The sequence below is a fragment of the Wyeomyia smithii genome, chromosome 2 (genome assembly GCF_029784165.1).
Source record: "Wyeomyia smithii strain HCP4-BCI-WySm-NY-G18 chromosome 2, ASM2978416v1, whole genome shotgun sequence".
Lineage (NCBI taxonomy): Eukaryota > Metazoa > Arthropoda > Insecta > Diptera > Culicidae > Wyeomyia > Wyeomyia smithii.
Window position 1 is genome coordinate 250837984 of NC_073695.1, and position 22204 is coordinate 250860187.

At 36.3% G+C, this 22204-nt stretch overlaps 1 protein-coding gene across 1 annotated transcript in view; it reads left to right on the plus strand.

The window, feature by feature from the left end:
* The first annotated feature begins 7479 nt into the window (after nucleotides 1-7479).
* LOC129722192 (T-related protein) overlaps nucleotides 7480-22204 on the plus strand; it is a 28304-nt gene continuing 13579 nt past the window's right edge. Inside the window, exon 1 of the mRNA XM_055675480.1 lies at nucleotides 7480-7829. The gene's annotated coding sequence lies outside the window, so the exon portion shown is untranslated. The remainder of the gene's footprint in view (nucleotides 7830-22204) is intronic.

Consider the following 22204-nt stretch of genomic DNA (forward strand, 5'->3'; position numbering starts at 1 on the left):
CTCTAGAGTCATCACTCGTTTGTAAATTGTTTTCTCAAAATGTCGGTTGAATTTACAAAAATCAAATTTTAAAATATTCACTGATTTTAGTTAACCTTTAATTTTTTTCTTATTTTAATACTGGTTCGCTCTTCAGTCTTATTTTCACTAAAAACATAAAGTTTGTTTACGTGAATTTCAGAGGAATGCAATTTATTACGTGGAGCTTCAATATCTAATATGACTTTCCATTGGAACCTGACGGTAGAAACCTTAATTTACACGGTAATAGTTCAAATAAAAGTGGTTTTAATAATGTTATATGGTAGTTTTACTGAAGTAATATTGCACGCAAAAGATGAATGGCACGAAACCACAACAAAATTTACACAACAGATGATTAAGATTGAAACCCGTACTACAACGAATATATTTTAAATGTATTAGGTATGCTATAATCCTCTACACATATAAAGTATCAAGTGGTGTTCAGCAAGCGTTGAAGCAGTGTAAGCAGTAATCAATACTTATGATTTTGGTACTGACTAGATTTTTGCCAATATTAACTGATTGATTACCTTTTGAGAATCCGGTTATTCAAAAACATCATCGAACAAATAACTATGAAAAAAAGTAAGAGGGTGGTATTGAAGACACGCACACGACCGCAAGGTTGACGTAGGACTACGATAGTTTTATATTTCATTTTGAAACTACAGGCTATATTTGATTTGAGCACGTTTTGCTTTTGGCACGGTTCGATTTTGGTACACATGTTCCAAAAACGAGCGATTATGTTTAATCATATTTTTGTATTCACTTGTTTTTTTTTACCAATTTAAGCTCAACATCCTCCAACAGAAAGGTATTTTGATTCTCAGTATATAAGAACCTCTAAGCACTCGGGTGGTCATAGCAACCTGTCCCCGTTGGGTTCCGGATATTTTGAAATTATTGAGCTTAACTTCATCAAGCGAGACCTCTAACGACTTGGAACTACAACTAGTCGTCATAGGCCACTTAAAAAGTAAAAGGTCATAAAAAGAGATCCGTTCATTTTTGGCAAAATTTTTTTGCATGTTACCAAAATCGAACTGTATTTTGATTATTTATTTACATTCTATTTTAGGAGAAAAAATATTCTCTTCAACATTGATGAATACCTTTCATCCTAATACAGTAAATTTTCTTCAAAACACGGAAAAGCAACCTTTTATATAGATTTTTATTGAATACGATTTAGTAGAAAGAAAACTTGCTTCTATATTAAGTTGTCATTTGAAAGATAGCTCACTCACCGATTTCAAAGCAGCTTGTTAACTTTAAATGTATGTATCTCACAAGGTTTATGGAAGAATACAAATATAATTGTGGGAACCCTAATATCAAGATGCAACTAGGATTATCATATTGAATTAAATTCATTTAGAAAAACGTAATCATCAGTACAGCTCATCTAACTACTTGTTCAAAGGTCTGTATGTTCTATTGTCTTTTAAATACTTTATATGTAGTTATTTAAATAAATCTGAGAAAAACAAAGTGTAGAGTTTCAAAAAACAACGAATTTTATCTGTACAATTCACCAAATTTATATAGCCTGCTATCTGCCTCTACCGACACGTATGCATACATAGTACTGTTGCCTGTGCCAGCATGTTTTCCTTCAAGACATTAGTTTTAATAACATTTTAACAGCAGATCGTTAAACTGTCTGATAAAGGAGGTGGTTACGAACTCTTTGAAAAAGCTTCACCTTCAAGACATCAAAATAGTCTAGGCTCAGGGAAACAAACATAAGTTGACCTATTGGGACGGGGAGATTCTGTCAAAATTTTTTTGCCTCTAATACAGAGGATATCGCAGCAGGCAGTTGGTGTCTACTCATGAAGTCTGTGCCAGGCGTGTTCGCATATGATTGGTATATTGTTCGTGAAAATTCGACCTTGAAACTTTTATTCAACTTTCACTGCTAAGCAATGAAGTAATAATGAAAACTAAAGTATCAAAAAATTGTCCTTCATTTTATCAATCCAACGACATATTGATTATTGTGATCCATCATGAGGTTACATGTGTATTAGCGTTTGAAATCTTTCATTCCAACGTTACACCGTGGTTTTAGTTTTCGCAGAATGTATCCCGATATAGTGGGGTAAGACGTAGTCCTACGTCAAAAAAAAAAAACTGGGTTCGTTCAATACATTTCGCATTTACCGATGACTTTGGTTTTATTCATATGCATTCGGTTCCACGTTACCAGCATCAGTGTCAGTAAATCCTGTAGCAACAAGGCTCGCTATTGAATAATTTCTTTTCTTACGTCTTCAGTATTTTTGCAATACGTGCTGAATATAATTATTCCGCATTAGCCCGTGCATTTAGCATATTGGAAAAGTGGTATTGAGGAAAGGAAATTTCCAATTTCATTACAACAGTGAATTGACGGAAGACAACGGTGATGAAAAGAGGTACAAGCTGTTTTTAGCTTAGCACACAATTTCAATTGACAATTTCTTCTTCAATTGACTTAGCACACAATGACAATTTCAACTTGAATAATTATTTTAAGTGAGCAGATCATCCACAGGAAATCAACCTCTTGCAGAAAGCAGCGTTGCTCAAGGCTATTATACCTCTGATTGACGAATAACCTTTAGGGAACGAACTTTCAGGAAAAGTTGCTGTTTCAGTGTTTACTTAAAATTATCTTTTGTGTGGCATTTATTTGAAATAACCTTACAATTATTCATTATTTGATGATTTTTAATAGTCAAAAGCTTGAAAAACAACACCAAGTATTTATTAAATGGATTGTAGAAAAATATGGCCATACTCAGGGAAAACATTTGGTGGGACTGATATGCGATTATTTCCAAGATGGGACAATTTGACCTCACGTTTTTTTCTGACTTTTTTCAAATAAAACATACTTTTTTTTGTTTCTTTAATCGATAGTAGAGCAAAAAATAGATGGAATCTGATATTTAACTCAAAAACGATGAAAATCCATATGGGACTGGTATGCGATTATAGGCAGAATAGGAATGCACGAGGCTTTTGATACGCACCGGCTCGTGCGAGTAACCAGCGGTTTCTTGAGCGCCTCAAATCTGCTCGTTTGCCCGAAAACAAAGTTTACAAAAACTTCATGATTTTTGTGTGTATGATATACATATTCTGTTTTCGCTCTCTGTCAATGTATTCATTGTACAACTGTTACCGTGGAACGGGGTGGAATTGATCACCTGAAAATTCGTGATAAAAATACTAATCAAAAGATATTGCTCTTACAACACTAGGCAATGTTAACATGTCCTTAAACGCAACTTTTGCATGATTCACATACCTGTCAAAGTTAACCCTTGCATGCTCATTGCAATTTTTCAAATTTTCGAAAAATTCTTGTAACTCAGTCAAAACTCAATCAAATTTGATCGAAAAAGTTTCCAAATAACAAAAAAAAGTATTTGATTTACTTGAAGTAAACTGAGTTGAGGGTTAATTACGTTAAATTTGGAGAAGTGAGTAAAGTTTGATAATAGCTCAAAAAATGTAATTTTCAACAATGATCATTCCACACCATTAAAGAAATACTGATGAATTCGCAGTAAACCACAATGATTTCAATTTCAAAGCTAGTTTTTGAGCTTTTGCAACAAACCGAATTGAAATCGGTCTAACGGCGATCAAATAAGAGCAAATTTAGCAACAAGCAGCTCGTGAACCAAAATAAACAAATTTTAACCTGAAATATCGTTATTTTCGTTTCCAAAATAGCTGTAAATGATATTTTTCAGTACAGAAATCATCATTTATCTTTAGCATATCGAAAAAAAAGCACATTGCCAAAAGAATGTATGGATTTCAATGGTGATTAATTTCACCCCAATTTACCTCATAGTACCTTATAGAATTATCGAATTTATTTCATGAAGTAGACGATAGAAATTTCACCAATAGCCATAGAGGTTTACTGGAGCACATACCAGTACTTGTTTTAAAATTATACTATTTCGGGAAAAATGTACATGAAGCTATTTAATTGGAAATTGTTATAAAAATTGTTCAATTGCACCCCGTTCCATGGTACGTTATGCGTTTCACTCATTTTTGTGCGAAGCCTGAGCAATCATTGTGCGTTTTGAGAGGACACTTTGGTTGATTTTGCTTGCTTTTTGCGTGTGGATTGTGAGTTTGTATCGTGTTTTCGATATGAATTTAGCCAAATTTCTAGTTGTTGTGGTCGTTTAATTTGTTTTCTCCGTTTTTAGCAGATTTTCTTGAACATAAGTCTTCTTCGTGTTATGATGGTTCTAGTTTCATGTGAAGGTCTTAAAGTTCAACATTGAAAATTATTCCACTTTTGCAATATAACGTTAATGAATTTTTTGATGGTTACTTTACCTGAGAAACATTGCAATCAAATTAAATTGAACTTCATTTTCCTCCGTTTGACTAATTAATTTAATTTAGTGACCAGCAGAGGCGAATAAAATAGAGAGTAAAACAGAAAAGATTTTATTTTGAATTTTTATTTTAATTATATACTTTATTATTAATTAAACAAGACAAAAACCGTTCTATAGCGTTGTATTTCTCAGGAAATCCCTTCGGTTAGTTGAATTCCATATTAAGAATTTGTGTTTAGGAGTTTGACCATTTCATCGTCATCGTGTAGTTAAGCCTCGCGAAGACATTAGGTAATGGTTTCGGATGCTCAGAGTTGTGTCGGTCGCTTCTTCCAGATCACCTTTTTGGTTTGACAAAAATATCCTTTCACTTTTTTTGTACGTGAAACCTGCCTAAAATTTATGACGCGCCAGAGTGAATATCATTTAAAAATCCTACATAATTGCACCAAATTATTTGGGTAAACTTAATAAATTCAATTTGTAAAATAACTTCTATCATTTTAACTTGTAACCATCAACGGTCAAACATACCTTTGTTTGTAGATGTCCCAAAAAACATACCGCCTGCTGGCTGTTGACCATTCGTCATCCCACGGAAAAAGATCGGCCGTTTGCTTCTACCAGCGCTTCGGTGCGTCGTACACCACTTCTACTCCACTTCGCGTCAGCCTATCATCCAACCGTTTCACCGAAGCCGAAGATGGCCGGGCATCGTAAAAATCGTGCATTTTTGTTTAATTTACCACAAAATAACAATTAAAGCACATGACACACAGGGGGTCTCCGCGGTAAGCCCCGGCGACGCGGCAAGTATAACGAAGTCTTGAATTTTTGTGTTCCTTGCTTTTTATTGGTTGCCCAAACAAATCCGGAATGAACGCGTTTTCTCCTCTCATACCCGAGGTTGCGCTCTTGGCCTTCCTGAAATATAAAAAAATAGCCATGGCGGCGAGTGAGTTGACGCGTAAGATCACGCTCGATCAGCACCGTATGTCACGACGTGTCTGCGATGCTGATGGTGAGGTGTTTCCGCGCTGGACCGTAAATCGCATCGAGTAACAAGAAAAAACCTCGAGAGAAACCCTTTTTTGTTGCTGCCTTGCCGCACTGTGTACGGACCGCTGTTGTAGGGTCATTTGGTAGATTATTGTTTTTTATTTCAAAGCTCGAATCGTTTCAAGTTTTTACCCGAAATTACCAGCTTGACTTTGCGCACATTGGTACGCCCAGATATAATGCCCGACCGATACTCGAAGGTACCGGTGACGGCGAGGTGAAGCTATCGTGACATCAAATGTTTACAATAGAAATTAGGAATTTTGAAGAAACAGTATCATGTTTAACTAAGCCAGTCCGAAGTTTAGACCGAACGGCTGTTGACTTTGGGCTGGACGGAGGACGACGTTACACATTTTACCTCGTGAATCAAGTGAAAATGCACTGGAAACAAATTAAAATAAGATCGAATTGGAACGCGGCTTCGATATCAGAGACGGCACTATGCAAATAGATACTCTCCCCCGGTGGCCGGTGGCTAGCCCGGGGCGCGCACTGTTTGCGGTGTTCAAGTGATAGGCAAATGTTTGTTATTTTGTCGAAAACCGGTTCGTCACTTCGATCAGTTGAAATCTTTCTCGAACAGCAACAACTTTTGGAATGACGTTCTTCTAATTATTGCGGAGAGTTCAAGTGAAAGTATCATTCGATGGATTAATAGTTTCAAAAGCTTCGGTACTTGTTACAGCTCTAATTTTGAACTGTAAATTATCTCTGGATGAAAACCGGTTGAACAGAATGAATGAAAAATAGATCCCTGCAATAAAACACATTCTGTTATTGGAAGTATCTTAAGTTATTAATAACGAGCGAAAAAGACTGACAAAGTAGCAGTTGGAAGAATAGTTACATGAACGAATGGACGTATGAAAACAAAAGACGCTGGTTTGGAAGCTGTAAATGCCAGCCATAATGGTTTATGACGTGCCTGTTGCTGGCTGCTTCTGTAGTGGTCTCTTTCTTGCTCATGTGCCGGCTCGCATTGCGGTCCGAGAGGTGTGGCTTCACTGTTGATCTTTTGCTGATGCTCGATCAAAGCGCCATACGGATAGGGTTTGCAATCCTCAGCTTGGGCATGTTTAGTGGCTTATAGCATTTGAGAATATTATTTTAACGTTTTATCCCGTTAAAATATTTTATGCTATAATAAACAAAAAAATATGCTTTTGACCCAAATAAAGTTCCAAGTAATTTATTTTTAAGAAACCCTACTGATTTGCTCCGCTTGGCGTTTCATCTGATGGCATATGTTGTACCTTTTTTCTCTCTCTCTATACATCCCGTTCTCGCTCATCGTCTGGTCACCGTCATCGGTCACCTTAGCCTAGCAGGCAGCTAGCAAACGGACCAGAAGCAATGGAAGATCAAACACCGCGGCGACGGTGAATGAAGAAGATTGGACGATCAACCTGGACGACTGCAAGGCGAGAACCACTTGATGTCTGCCATCGCGCAAAGGTGGTTCACATTATCTTGCACCTCGCGTGCGTTCGTTCGTTCGTCCGTAGTGCTACGAAGTTTACAAGAGGTCAGAGTAATTTTTTTATTGTGGAGTCTTTCGCAGCTTGGTGTCAAGTCGAAACTCTTGCTCTGTTTCGGCAGTGTTTCAAGCCGTAGTTAGGGTTTTTCGTTGGTGAATTGTGTGCTCATTTGTCAGTGCGGTACGACCGATTAGGCGAGGTGACGATCCCAGCTGCTGCAGGCGGACCACTGGTTGCGCCTGATCCTCCCCACCCACTACTAGTGCGGACAAGTGCAGACGCAGAGCGTCGGGCGCAAGTGCGATTCACTGTTGATTATTTATAATACATTTGACAAACCCATACTAATTAATTAGTGTATATTCATAGTGTTATTATAAAGATTATTATTAAAATTGTCTATATTTGTGTAAACGATTTCAACGAGCAGCAATTTGTTTGACGATCGATAAGTGCCGCAAGTGAGCTATTGTTTGTTAATTAATTTATAACATCAAAAATTAAGACGGTGGTGCGGATTCTAGCATGCGTATGATGAAGTGCGGTTCTTAAAACTAAACGCCATCAATGTTTGGGCTACACTTATAACTGGTCCGGAAGTGTCGACTGCAAGTGTGAACGTGTGAACTTCTGAAAGCCATAAGCGGAAGCGCTTAGCAATTTCCCTTATTTAACTAGAAGGAAAGGCGTGCGAAACAGTTATTAGGCAGCAGTTAATTCTCATAATTGTGATAAATAATCGGTTCCTGTACTAAGGATTTATTGCCGGCTCGATCGGATCGGCAGGCCAGGGGCGACGTTTTTCGGCCATTCATCTGGTGTGTGAGCGTAGTTAGAAGAAAAGTGTGATCTTCGACACCTGGCCGGAGCGTGGCGATTTGGCTCGCCGCTAGTCACAGTGAGTATGGTTTGCGTGTTTGCAAATGGTTAATTTATTGAACTTTGAAATCATCATGAAAACACTAACTCGCGTAGAGCAGTTTCGCACTTGCGGTGTGAATGAAATCGATCTGGACGTGCTGTTTCTGTTCTCCTGCGTGGGAAATTTGATCAAATTTATATCGAGGAAATTAGTAGAAAATATTAGATTCGTTTGCATTTCTATTAGAAATAGAAAAGAGTCGACAATTAACGGCTTTTGACTCTTTTTGTTGACGTAGGACTACGTCTAACCGCACTATATCGAGATACATTCCGCGAAAACTAAAACCAAGATGCAACGCCGGAATGAAAGATTTCAAACGGTTATACTGATGTAACCACATGATGGATCACAATAATCAATATGTCGTTGGATTGATAAAATGATGGACAATTTTGTGATTCTTCAATTTTCATTATCACTTCATTGTTAAACAGTGAAAATTGAATAAAAGTTTCAAGGTCAAATTTTCACCAACAATGTACCAATCATATGCGAGCACGCCTAGCACAGACTTCATGAATAGACACCAACTGCATGCTGTGATATCCTGTATAGCAGTGGCAAAAAAAAATTTTACAGAATCTCCCCGTCCCAATAGGTCAACTAATGTTAGTTTCCATGAGCCTAGACTATTTTGATGTCTTGAAGGTGAAGCTTTCTCGGAAAGTTCGTAACCACCTCCACTATTAGACAGTATGACGTTCTGCTGTTAATAAATATGATAATGTTAATAAAACTGATGTCTTGAAGGAAAACATGCTGGCACAGGCAACAGTACTGCACCGAGCATTGTATGAATAGAGCGCTGGTCATTCGTCGTCTATCAGTGCAGAAAAACTCGATATTCATTTGTGTGCAGCCAAGCCAAGTGAAAACTACATTGCCGCTGTTGACGCACGGTGGGGTGGGAACACAATCGAATTGCCGTTTGAATTGTCTTCTTCTTCTTCTTGTTTCGTATAGCAGCAAATATCAGAATTCAATTTGATTTTTCGGGTACCGCAGAATACGCTGCGCCGCCGGGGACAACAAAATGCGTTGTTTATTTTTGAACTCTACATTCTGCTTTTTTTTTCAGATTTATTTAAATAACTGAATATGGTATTTGAAAGACAATAGAAAACAAAAATGCTCCGTACATATCTTTGAATAGTTAGTTAAACGAGCTGTACTGATGATTATATTTTACTAGCTAAATGAATTTAGTCCAATATGACAATATTAGTTGCATCCTGCGGTGGCGGTATAGAGGAAAACCAAATTCATTTCATCTTGATATTAGAGTTCCGACATTAGTATTTGTGTTTTTCAATTAAAATTTTTTTTTTGAATTTGCATTTACAAGAAAATATTACTTTCCATAACCTTACTTGTAATTGAACAACGCTATGCAAACATTAATTGCCGTGGCTAATGTTGTGCATCACTCTTGCCCAGTTTATTTTCGAAAATAACAGACGTATAACCTTCAAATATGATATCTTCGTTGTTCTTTGGTATCTTGAAACTAATCAATTTTTTCTGATTGATTTTGTATACTGATAAAATGTTTAAATTGACCTGAATTGAATGTTAACATGTTCATAAAATTCTATGTCAATTTCAAATTTTCTGTGAATATACATTTTCTACTAAAACTGTCATTCATTATCTATATTTTTTCCACGAGCTTGTAACTGCAGGAAAAAAATTGATGTGACATCTTTGCCGCTTTGTGATCGGTGAGTGAACCAACTTTAACAAGACAAATAGATATAGAAGGAAGAAGTTTAATTTCTACTAAATCGTACTCAATTAAATATTTTATAGAAGGTTGCCTTTTCGCGTATTAAAGAAAATTCGCTGTATTAGAATGAAAGGTATTCATCAATAGTCTGGAAACCAAATTTATGGGGAAATTTGGGTCTAGAGCTCTATAGCAATATTTTAGAGAAAAACTTTCTTCAACAAAGTTGTTACATATGATAAAGCGCTTATTGAAAAAGTATCAAAAATTGGGGTGACCAAAATTTTCAATGCTATCAAGTATCTAACTTTTTTATTTTTGTAGATAGAGAACCTTGTTCTACAATTTTATAGCTCCAATAATTTTAAGTAACTTTGTAAAAAAAAAGATTTTCTCTAAAACATTGCTATATAGCTCTAGACCCAAATTTTCCCCTAAATTTGGTTCCTGGACCATTGTGAATGTTGAAGAGAATATTCAATATCAAATACAGACCCCGTTTGATTTTGGCAACACGCCAGAATATTTTCTGTTGCCAAAATCGAACCATGCCAAAAATGAACGGTTCTTTTTTCATGACTTTTTTGACTTTTCAAGTGGTCAAAGACGACCTTAACAGTAGAAATGGCCACCAATAAACTAGTTTTAGTTCCAAGTCGTTTAAGGTGTCGCTTGATGAATTCGGGCTGACGACCTAGATACTTGATATTACCACCCGAACCAAAATACCTCCCTTTTGGAAGATGTTGAGTTTAAATTGGTTAAAATAAATCCAGCAAACTACAAAAGTAAAACGAGCTCAAATCAAACATAGCTTTAAAATAAAAATATAAAATTATTGTAGTCCTACGTCAACTATGCGGTCGTGTCTTGGATACCACCCTCCTACTATTTTAAATATTTTTGTTTAATAGTATGCAAAAAAGCTATATCGAATCAATTTTTTATATTATCAAAAATGCTTTTCTACCCTAAATCTTCATTGAAGATTTGAAGATTGAATTTTATGTAGCAAAATATAATCAGCTTGAGACTTAACTTGGCTATGAAAGGGTCAACCGAGAGTTTGATGATTTTTATTTCAATAAAAAATCCCAAGCAGTTTCTTCACGGCTATTTCCCTGAGTTTGAACATATTTCAACTTAAGGGGCAACAATGGCGCCATTTTGAATTTTTGAGAAACTGGAAATTTTTGAGGTTTTTTCGACGCCATATTGTTTTAAGACCAAATATCAAAATTCTAAAAGTTTGTCCACATATTAGCATCCTTTACCCATCTTTTGAAAAAAAAACAGATCTTAAATCGGACAAAAACTGAGCTCAATACGGTGATTCTACGAAACCGGTTTTCGCACAGTTTTAGTATATTTTACAATGCAAAATAATATCGATTATTTCTGAGTATTAATGGTAATTCGCTAATATCTTATAGTAAAATTCCCCTACAATACTAAAATAGGTTTATTTGCTGACATTTTACGTAGATCAGACATCTACCATTCGATTTCTGAGACCTTTTTACTCAAAATAAGATATAACTTGACTACCACTTTAGGATATTAGCGAATTACCATTAATGCTCAGAAATAATCGAAATTATTTTGCTTTGTGAAATATATTAAAACTATGCCAAACCCGGTTTCGTAGAATCACCGTTTTGAGCTCAGTTTTTGTCTGATTTAAGATCTGTTTTTTCCAAAAGATGGGTAAAAAGATGCTGATATGTGGACAAACTCTTAGAATTTTGATATTTGGCCTCAAAAAAAAATGGCATCGAAAAAACCACAAAAATTACCGGTTTCTCAAAAATTCAAAATGGCGCCATTGTTGCCCCTTAAGTTGAAATATGTTCAAACTCGGGGAAATTTTGATTTACATAAAAATACACAAAAAAATTATATATAGGAGCCAAGGCAGAAAAAAAGTCAATTTTTGTTGCACTGTGTTATTATTAACACTTACAGTCTAAGTTTTTCGAAAATCATTAGAATGTTATGAAGAAAATGGGCTAAAATGTCTGTCACAATTTTGACACAGAGATGGCGTTGCAAATCATCACTCAATCGAATCAACATTCACTAGGAAGCTGTCAAAAGTTTATGACTTGTTATGAACTCGTTCTCAAGTTATTGCTCTCGAAATAACGCTAACTCTGTCATTTTGGTTACTATGTAGAAAACAAAGAATTTCGTGGTTTCATCACGCATTTAAAAGAATACTATCCAGGCTTAATAAGTGTTACGCAACATTTATTCCAGCTCATTTCTAAAAGTATTGATTTACTCAATTTCGTCACATCTAAAACCGATGCAACATGCTTAGAAAGGTTACGCTAAAAATTATCGAAAAAATAAAAAATCGTCAAAGTCCATAGACATCTTAAATAATCGCGCTGGTCATATCTTTCATGAGTGTCTATTGACACACAGAGGAACTGTGCGCGCGATCAGTGCCGCGTTTCCTAACAATTGACTCAAAAGACGTGTCAAACTTTCGCCGGAAAATCTGGCATTGATAATAGTTAGAAATTTTTTTCTAAGTCTAAATCGCATCCTCAGCCCGTGTTCATTATTCGCATCCACGAAAAAAAAATCACATAAATTGCCTACTTTGTAACTTAAAATGTAAATCATAGGACAAAAAATGTAATTAGATCATGAAGTATTTTTTTGCGGCGATTTCGTAACAATGATGGAAGATGGGTTCACCTCCACACTCTTAAGTCCAATCGACCGTCGGCAAAATGGCTTTTGAGTAGTAAGTCCGAAAACGTAGCGCCCGAAAACGCAAAAATCTGTCGTTAAAGTGTGGCTAGTATTTTAGGCGAGGCATAATATTCCTCGACTAACCTGAACATCGTAGAAACATAAACAAAGTTGCTACGTTATGTTATTAGACCGACTTGATATTTGAGCTAAAACGACGCATATGGCTAAGAAAAAAGGCTCTTTTACCAAGACAACACTTCAGCTGATTATACTCGCACTGCGATCAATAAATTAAAAGAATTACACTATAAATTGGTTTCCCTCTCTCCGTATTTGCTAGATCTAACCCCAATTGACTATTTTTCGTTTCCCCGATTGAGATTGTGGCCTTCTGGTAAGCGATTCTCATCAAATGAAGAGGTAGAGTTAAAAAGTGCTACAATAAGTACTAGAGGTGGAGTCTATGTCGAAGAAAAAAAGGTTTTTTTTATACGAATTATCGATATTTAGGATCTTTCAGTTCGTGCAATGCGTCATTATTAAAAAAAATCATAGGAGGGTTGTGTGCAAAACCACGACCGCAAGGTTGAAATAAAATACTTTTACAAGAAAAATAACCCGGCTGCTTGCGTGTCAGTCATTTTTTTCTTGTAAATAAACGTTGACTAATCAGATCAATCGAATTTTGCGCTTCAACAAGGATTGATCATTTTCAATAATATGGTAAGTTGCTTGTCATGATTGGGGCTTGACAATTTTTAAATTTTGGTTATGCGAAAAATTTATTTTTATACAGATAATGAAAATTTTCGGATATCGTGCTGGAAAAGATAATTCAGTACGTTCTGAGACACGGTGATAAAGTAAAATTTATAACTTTTACAAATTTAAAAATCTAAATCAACTCAAGAGAAAATATCAGTTCAATATCGGATAAGATACCGATCGCATCTTGGCGTTATCACTGACAGTGCAAATAAAGTATTCCTTGTGATAAAATAAACAGTTGAAAGCTGATTTAACACTCAAAACAGACGGCTTACGTGTTGTCAAAATGAGTCAACTTTTCATTGAACGCATTCACTGTTGCAAGGTATAAGATTCTGTCGACCGTGCTTGGGAAGCAATCATATAACGACCAATCAGAGGTCGAATTTTTCGATTTGACAAGGCTTGACTATTTTCAAGAGTACAATAGTTTAAATAGTAAAATTACAATTATCTTCATTTGGGAAGAATCTTAGAAGATTTTCCAATCTATTGCTGCAAGAACGAAGGAAATCCGTCAAATACTAGCCGATTTATTAGCATTTGAAATTGGACATATTTTTCACTTTTTTCGGTTTTAGATTTTCATTTCACATCCCTATGTAGCCGAACTTCCTGAGAGAAGTATTCTACTTTAAAAAACGTTGTTTTTTTTGGTTTTAAAAATGCCGACTGTTGAGCATTGACTGTTGAGACTGTTGCGCATTAACAGCAGAAATAAATCAAGATTAATTAGAAGACTAGTAACCAAACATTAAAAAAATGTTGAGCAGCAAATATAAGGTGCGCAACCAAGTTATCGCTATTTGTCAATAGATGGCGCCAACAGTTAGTGCTGGTCGATTTTAACATGTCTCGAAGTAGTGCTACTTTTCACATTTCATATTAACCATAAGGCGGCCTAAGCGCATCGGAAGTTAAAAAAAGTTTACGGAAGAGTTGCTCCAAGTGAAACAACGTACCGCAATTGGTTTCGTCATTTCGGGTTCCTTATGATTTATAGCCTGGGGGTGTCGTTTTCTTCTTTTGAGAACTACTGCTCTAGCGGCAACAAGGAAGGGCTTTCTCCATTGCATCGTAACGGGTGATGAAAAATGGATTCAGTACAGCCACCCAAAGAAAAGAAAGTCGTGAGAACTGCCCAGTTAAACTTCTACGTCGTCGACTCGGCCGAATATACATGCTGCGAAAAAGTAGGTCGGTGTTATTTAGTATGAACTGTTAAAACCGAATGAGAGCAACACGGGGGAATGGTATTGACTTCAAATAATGCGAAAAAGTCGAGCACTCTGCGCGAAAATGGCCACATTACGAGCAGAGGCAGTACGAAACCGAGGCTCCGTTGCGCTACTTTCCGTCACTGTAGTAGATGTGGCACTAGAAAGAACTGTATGCAAAAGCGACTACTGCACTTAATTCCCCTTTCTCCGGAAATCGGCCACCGAACTTCCTGAATCGCTGTGATTATGACTCCTTGTAGGATGCAAGCACAAGCATCCAATTTTCAATCGTTTTCCGTGTTTGTAGCCTTGGTATTTGCCGATTGATCCGTTCCGTAGTTTTAATTTAATTGTTCGTAGTTGAAATTTTGGTATGCTACCTTACCAGGGTAACGATGCTTACATCCTACTGATAAGGCTGCCATCTCAGGTGTAGCTGGCGAGATATACCATTTCATTCTCCGAACATTGAACAATGTTGGAAGCGATTTGAGCCCAATGAGGATCACTACGCCACCAGCCAAAGGCAAACTCACCCAAAACTAGCGCTGTATAGGACGCTGACCCTCCCAGTGGCCCTTCAATGACATGAAGCATGAAGCTGTTCGATGAGCGCTCGGAGTTTTTGCGCGTAAAGTCCTGCGGTTAATACTTGGCGGTAAATTAGAAGATGGAATGTGGCATATACAAACACACCAACTAGAGAACGGCTACCTAAGACAAAAGAAGTAGGATATTACCAATTCGTTCAGCCCTAGACCGGTGAACGGTTCGTCGGCAAACAAAGTAAAAGTAAGTACGAGTAGAGGCACTTAAAAGTGATTCTACTGCTTGACAACTGTCGGTCTCATACTACCAAAGTTGTTAAAACTTACATAAAAACGCTCAAATGGGAAGTCCTACTTCATCCGCCATATTCCCGAGATATTACGTCTAATGATTATAACTTGTTTCGTTCGATGGTACATGGTCTGGCAGATCTGATCAAATAAAGACATCACTGAACGGCTTGTTTCGTGGAAAGTCTGAAAAGACAAACACTTAATGGTATTTGAGTCCTGCCGGAAAATGGGACAAAGTTTTAGTTAGCGATGGAAAATACTGTGAATGATTTGTAGGTAAATGTTTTCTTTAAATCAAGTTGCATTTTTATTACAAAATAACGATAACTCAGTAGCAAACTCAATAAATAAAATTTTTTCTGAGAAATCTGGAAACATGACTGGATAGTGAGAAATAAATATCTAAGCTTAGTTAATTAAAGCATCAATCGGTGGAAAGGACAAAAATTCTAGCAGATCTACGTTTCGAAAATATCTTTGGGTGCCAAGAAAATAAATTAAAAAATGAAGTAAAATAGAAGAAGAAAATTTTTGGCTGTTTGCATCAACATCAACAACTGAACATATGAGGAATCAAAAGTCGAAAGTTTTTCACCATTTACTTATCGTCGGAATTCAAATTCTCTCAAAAGCAACTGTGATATGGCTGTTATCATCCTGTTGTGTTAAAATGTATAATTTGATGGAATTGTATTGTTACCAAATAAGTAAGCGCCAAAGAAAGCTATTCGATAGCAATTTCAAAGTTTACATCATGATCGTTTTTGTCCATAGGCTGTTCTTTCTTCTCATATCACCGGTTTGTAAAAGGTGTAATTTTACTTGATAAAAAAGAGTGTATAAAAAACTCAAAGGATTATAATTACCAAAAATGTGAAAATTTTTGCTTAGTTGGCTCTTTTTTTACTTATTATAAATGTACTCACTATCGAAAAATCGTGGAACTAGTTACCCACAAGACAATAACTGTAACTTTTTCTTATTGAAACAAAGTAAGAAGATCATTGAAAAAAAAAACACCAAAAGTAACACAACATTTTCCAAATTCATCCAAGGGCACCCAGCCGAGAATACACGCTCACTTGTCGAAACTACATCCCGTGGTATCTGTGAACGTAATCTTTGAGCCTCAATGTAACAAAGGCAAAATGACGAGTTCGAGTTCGTCACAATCGGACTGGAATAATTAACACCAATCAAACGGGGTACGTTTGTTATCACTTCTTGGCAACAAGCAAAGCCCTATCGCACTGATGAGTCGAACCTCAACATAAAAATTTCAATAAGGAAAATTTCTGTGTTTCTAGCTGAAACGCAGACGTATCGGAAAAAAACTAAACAATTAATCGCCCATCAACGTGGAACCTACGTACCGTTTATGACCTCCTGCTCCCGCGGAAATGTCTTAATCAAATCCGATCACTTTGGGTTTAGTATTATACTCCACTAGCATCCATCACTGCCGATGGTGACCGCCTAGAGGCTACACGCGGACACAGAAGCTGTCGAAGAGTGATTGTCCAAAGGTGTTTTATTGGAGGAATGAAAAAGCCGCCGGCCGGCCGGTCCACACACTCGCACGGATCGGGATATTTATATTTTTATTGGGCTCGAACATCAGCTTCAGTGCGATTATCATCTCATCACCATCATCGGGCATCATCGCGGGATCGGTAGGTGAAATGGGTGAGGCCGGCAGGGCATTAGCTCTTGGGAAAATCTAGAGTTGTACGAGCACGCATGACGATTTCGATGGGAAAAGAGGAAGCCTGAAAGCGAACGAATTTATACCTTCTACGATCGATGGTACAGGCATCGACAGGCACGGTCGGGAGACGGGGCACAATATCAATATTTTATTTTTATCGTTCTTTTATTTAAAAATATCATTATTTTTTATCACTTTATTATAGGGACTACAGCCAGTGTTTTTTGTTCGCAGCTAATTTGAGCCAAATTTACCGACTTTCATCGACTGTGAAACGGTAATCCTGGTTTTGTGGATCAATTGTGTGATTCGCGTTAGTGGAACACAATATTCACTACGTAAGAGCAAAAATCGAATTATTTTGAGATGATTCTATTAACGTAGGAAAATCATCAGTTTTTAGAACTGAGATGAAAATATTCGGTCCAAAAAAATTAAGAAATACCTAAAACTCCTTCCGACAACCCTCTCTCTTGAACTCGTCCGCGCCCAGAGCCACTTTATGACCCTGCAATCAGGTGAAATGTGGGTGATGTGTTGTATACGTCTGTCGGCTCTTTGGCTACTATCCGTGGTGCAATAAATATAACATCCCTGTATTGTGGGGCGGCAAAGAGCGCACAGTCATCATAAACCGTTGTGTTGATGAATCAATTGATAATTCGAACCTCTATTGGTGGTGGCTACCACATCTTTCCATCGCCGAGTATGGCCAAGAAAATCGTAGCAGGGTCGGTTGAAGCCAGCCAGGTCGGAAAGTACTTTGCACTGTGGAGTGCAAAGATGTGGCTGCGGCGATCAGTTATGGGCTCGTGTGACGAAATCCACCGGGCGGTGGTCGGGTCTAAGTGTAAAACTGGTTTTGGTGTCCAAAGTCGGCTTAAAAAAAGACAGAGACAAACGTTTCTTCTGCGGCCCGCAGCGCAATTTTTTGGATGAATTGAACAAACAGATGCTCGCGCTGACCATGTCGTTTGTTCGTTACGTCAGAGATTAAAAATGTATGCGTCGCATGATCAACGGGTCGAAAATTACATATGCAAACAAAAGCGAGCATTAGCTTTGGGTGTGGGTAAAATGAAAAATCTTGATTTCCAATTTAAATTAGTTTTGGGAAAATCGTTTCGCATCGAAATTTGATTATATGTTTTTCAATGAGAGAAATCATGTTCAACTTACACAAAATATTACAAATATTGTACGATAATTATATTAATCGCCCATCTGCCATTCTCAAAACGCATCTACACTGGCAAGTCTACCAGTCATGTGAAAACAACTCATTGTTGAGTAGATTCTTACAAAATTAGGTAAGAATAACTTTAACTTATATGCTTTGAAATTTTCATGCTAAATTGAGGGTTGAAAACCAAATCAGTACTTTTTTTAAACCAATACTATTTTCATACTAGAAATACTCAAGAGGTTTACATTGAACATTACACGAGCTGATTGAATAATTAACAATATCCCGCTATGTCAACATCGCCCTAAATTGATTTTTCACTAAAAAATTATGTAACGACGCGCTTTGGAAAACTGTTACTTTCTTCTTATTGTTCAAATCTTTAACTCCCCTCCTTTTTCTGGAAGGGAGAGGTTCCACACAAATGATCACAAATTTCTGCACATCTCGAGAAATAATCAAGTAAATGAAACCAAATTCGATATGTTTAGGTTTTTGAGAGCAAGAAAAATTTTCATTCTGGTTCGGCACCCCTCCCTCTTCTGGTAAGGAGGGCTCATACAAATGAAACTCAAATTTCTTCACAACTCAAGAGCTAATCGAGTAAATGGAACCAAATTTGGCATGTGGAGGTTTTTGGGAGCAAAATACTACAAGGTATACAGCCCTTGGTTGTATGAAATGGTGACGTGGGACTAAACACTGTAATAAGGGGATTTTTTGTTACAAAAAATACAGAGCCTGCAGACAGAATCAAGGTGTTTGCTCAGCGACTGTACGTATTTTCATTTTCAGCCTCCCCTGGAAATCAATTTTTTTTAAATATATTCAACAACACTCGAAAGAATACCGTATATATTTGGCGATATTATTATTAGCTTGTAGTATTTTTTTGTGCAAACAACATGTATTTGATTGACAAGGCACAAGCATATCATTCTTGTTGAAAAAGCACCAAAAATTTCTCATAATGCGTCAAAGTCAGAATTAACTTTATATCCTCTAAAACCAAATCCAATAATACTTACGTTATTATAATAAAAGGTTTAGTCTTATTTAATTCTGATTAAATCAAATCTATAATATGGTTCTTACTTTCAAAATAATATAGAAGCCCTCACAAAGGTTCATTAATTGGCAAACATAAGAAGATATGTCTAACAAAATTATTAACAAGTTCCAGCAAAAAACCGTAACAATAAACAATTCCATTTTTGTTTTTTGCTTGACAATTTTTTTCATTTACCTACAACTACATTCGCTGTATTACGAAGACTGCTAATATACATACGATTATTATGGTAAAGCTTTGAATAATAATATATCATCTAACAATTTTCAAATGTACAAAAAGAGATTCTAATGAATCTTAGTAAATAAACTAAAAATTCACAAGCATTCGCAGGCGCTTACTCTTCTATAAATGTGTATATGTGGAATTTACTCTTTCGATACTATCCGGTCACGATCATTTAGTGAATATCGAAGATAAAATTGAATAAATATCCGTTGCAAAAAATTACTATTCTTGTTGAATAGTTTATGGTAATCATATTTATGAGATAAACTTTCAATCACCATCAACAGCAGCATTGCAGTTTTTCCTCGATTGCACACGAATAGAAATGTACGAGCAAAAGTGTACCACTGCAATACGAATAGTACCGCTGCAGTATGAATAGAAGTGTACCGCTGAAATGTACGAATAGAAGAGTACCGCTGCAATTATAGACGACGAGAGACCTGCGGTTCTTTCAAGACATCAGTTTTTATTAGGTTCTGAAAGCAGGTTTAGAAATTGTTCAAGAATGGGGATTGTTTCAAACTTTTCGGAAATCTTTTTCCTTCGAGACATCATTTTAGTCTAAGCTTATGGAAGCAAAAATAAATTGACCTATTGGGACGGGGAGACTCTGTCAATTTTCATATCGATATCGATACATAGAATAACACGGGGAACGGATGGTGGCCATTCACGTCGTCTGTGCTAGGAATGCTCGCATGTAATTGGTTCATTGATCGCGTAAGTTTCCCTGTAACTTTTTATCAATTTTCACCGTTGAGCAGTGAAATAATAATGATAACTAGCGTGTTATAAAATTGTTACACATTTTATCTATCCAACAACATATTGGTTATTGTTATCCATCATGTGGTTATGCTGTTATTAACGTTCGAAATCTGACGCAACATTTGCCAGTTTCATTTCCAATTTTACAGAATGCATCCCAGTATAGTAAACAAAGACGTAGTCCCACGTCAAAATGTATTCATGCTGGTTCGACACCTCTCCCATTTCTGGATGGGAGGGCTCTTATACAAATCAAACTCAAATTTCTATGGCGGTTTGACACTTCTCCGGAAGGGAAAGGAGGTCTCCCATACAAACTTAACAGATATTTTAACCAGGTTTTCCGAAAAAAGCCTACAATGATTGGGTCGATGCACAGTAGCCAAAACTCGACTCCAGACATCATTTTTAAATTTAAGATGGAATCTTCCGGTTTCTATCCGAAAAATGTCTCCAAATACCATTTTGAAAACCGAAATGACGATTTCCGGTTTCTAAAAAACAGTGGAAAATGACCAAATATCACCCAATATGGGTATTTCCGTAATCGTAATGATGCACTGAAGCCAAGCGTTGATCTTGGACACCATTTTTGATTCGAAGATGACCACTTTCAGTTTCTGGAAAACAGCGGAAAATGACCAAATACCACCTAATATCGATATTCACAGAATAGAGGTGATGTACAAAAGCCAAAAAACATTCCAAACGATTTGTCTTTTGACTTTGATCATATCCTATAGTCGATTCTTCGTGCAGTTGCAGACCATAAATAAATCGCAAGGAATCAATGAATTTGGAATGTATAAAATTATTAAATTAAACACAAAAATGGACGGGACGAAGTACGCCGGGTCAACTAGTTATTAAATAAATTTTGTCCCACTCATTTTTTCCTCTTTATTTAATAAATTTCAAATATTGAAGGCATGGAAATTCTTAACTGAGTCCACATACTTCTGAAAATTGGCCTTGAAATTTGTTTATAGTCTGCAAATATATGAAGAATCGGAGATTGGATCTGTTCAAATTCAAAAGGCAAGTCGTTGCTTGTAATACATTGGTTTGGATGCTTTACGGCAAATCTTGTCTCAATACATAATTTCAGTTGGTTCAGGTTTCCTAGCATGATCCTTTGGATAGTAGGTTACTTTTTCGTGATCATTCTTACAGTCTACTGATTTATTCATACAACAATATGTTAATTTCCACGAATTTCGTTTTTCAAGATAAAATTCAATTCGTCAAGTGCACGTGCACTCTATCATGGTTCACATGATTCTGATATATACTCAGAAACACATTTGTAATGAGTTTGTTTTTCGTCGATTAAGCGCCAGAAATATTGCGGGAATAAAATCACTCAAACGGAAACCCCAAATGGTACTTTTCCATTGTCAACCGCTAACAATTGCTTCCAGAAATTTTTTGCAGTCGGATGCTTGAACAGTGAAATCAAATAGTTCTAATAATCACATATCTTTGACAATCAAGTTATTTTTTCAAAGAGGGAATACCACATCGAAAGATGATTGAAAACAGATTTTTTAAGTTTTTTTTCCTGTATCAAAAACAGACAATACCTAAAATCGATTCTTATTGTGTACAAGTATAAATTTAGTGGTTTTTTTTTTTCTTCACATAACATAACATACAACAATATGTTAATTTTCACGAATTTCGTTTTTCAAGATAAAATTCAATTCGTCAAGTGCACGTGCACTCTATCATGGTTCACATGATTCTGATATATACTCAGAAACACATTTGTAATGAGTTTGTTTTTCGTCGATTAAGCGCCAGAAATATTGCGGGAATAAAATCACTCAAATGGAAACCCCAAATGGTACTTTTCCATTGTCAACCGCTAACAATTGCTTCCAGAAATTTTTTGCAGTCGGATGCTTGAACAGTGAAATCAAATAGTTCTAATAATCACATATCTTTGACAATCAAGTTATTTTTTCAAAGAGGGATTACCACATCGAAAGATGATTGAAAACAGATTTTTTAAGTTTTTTTTCCTGTATCAAAAACAGACAATACCTAAAATCGATTCTCATTGTGTACAAGTATAAATTTAGTGGTTTTTTTTTTCTTCACATAACATACCATTTA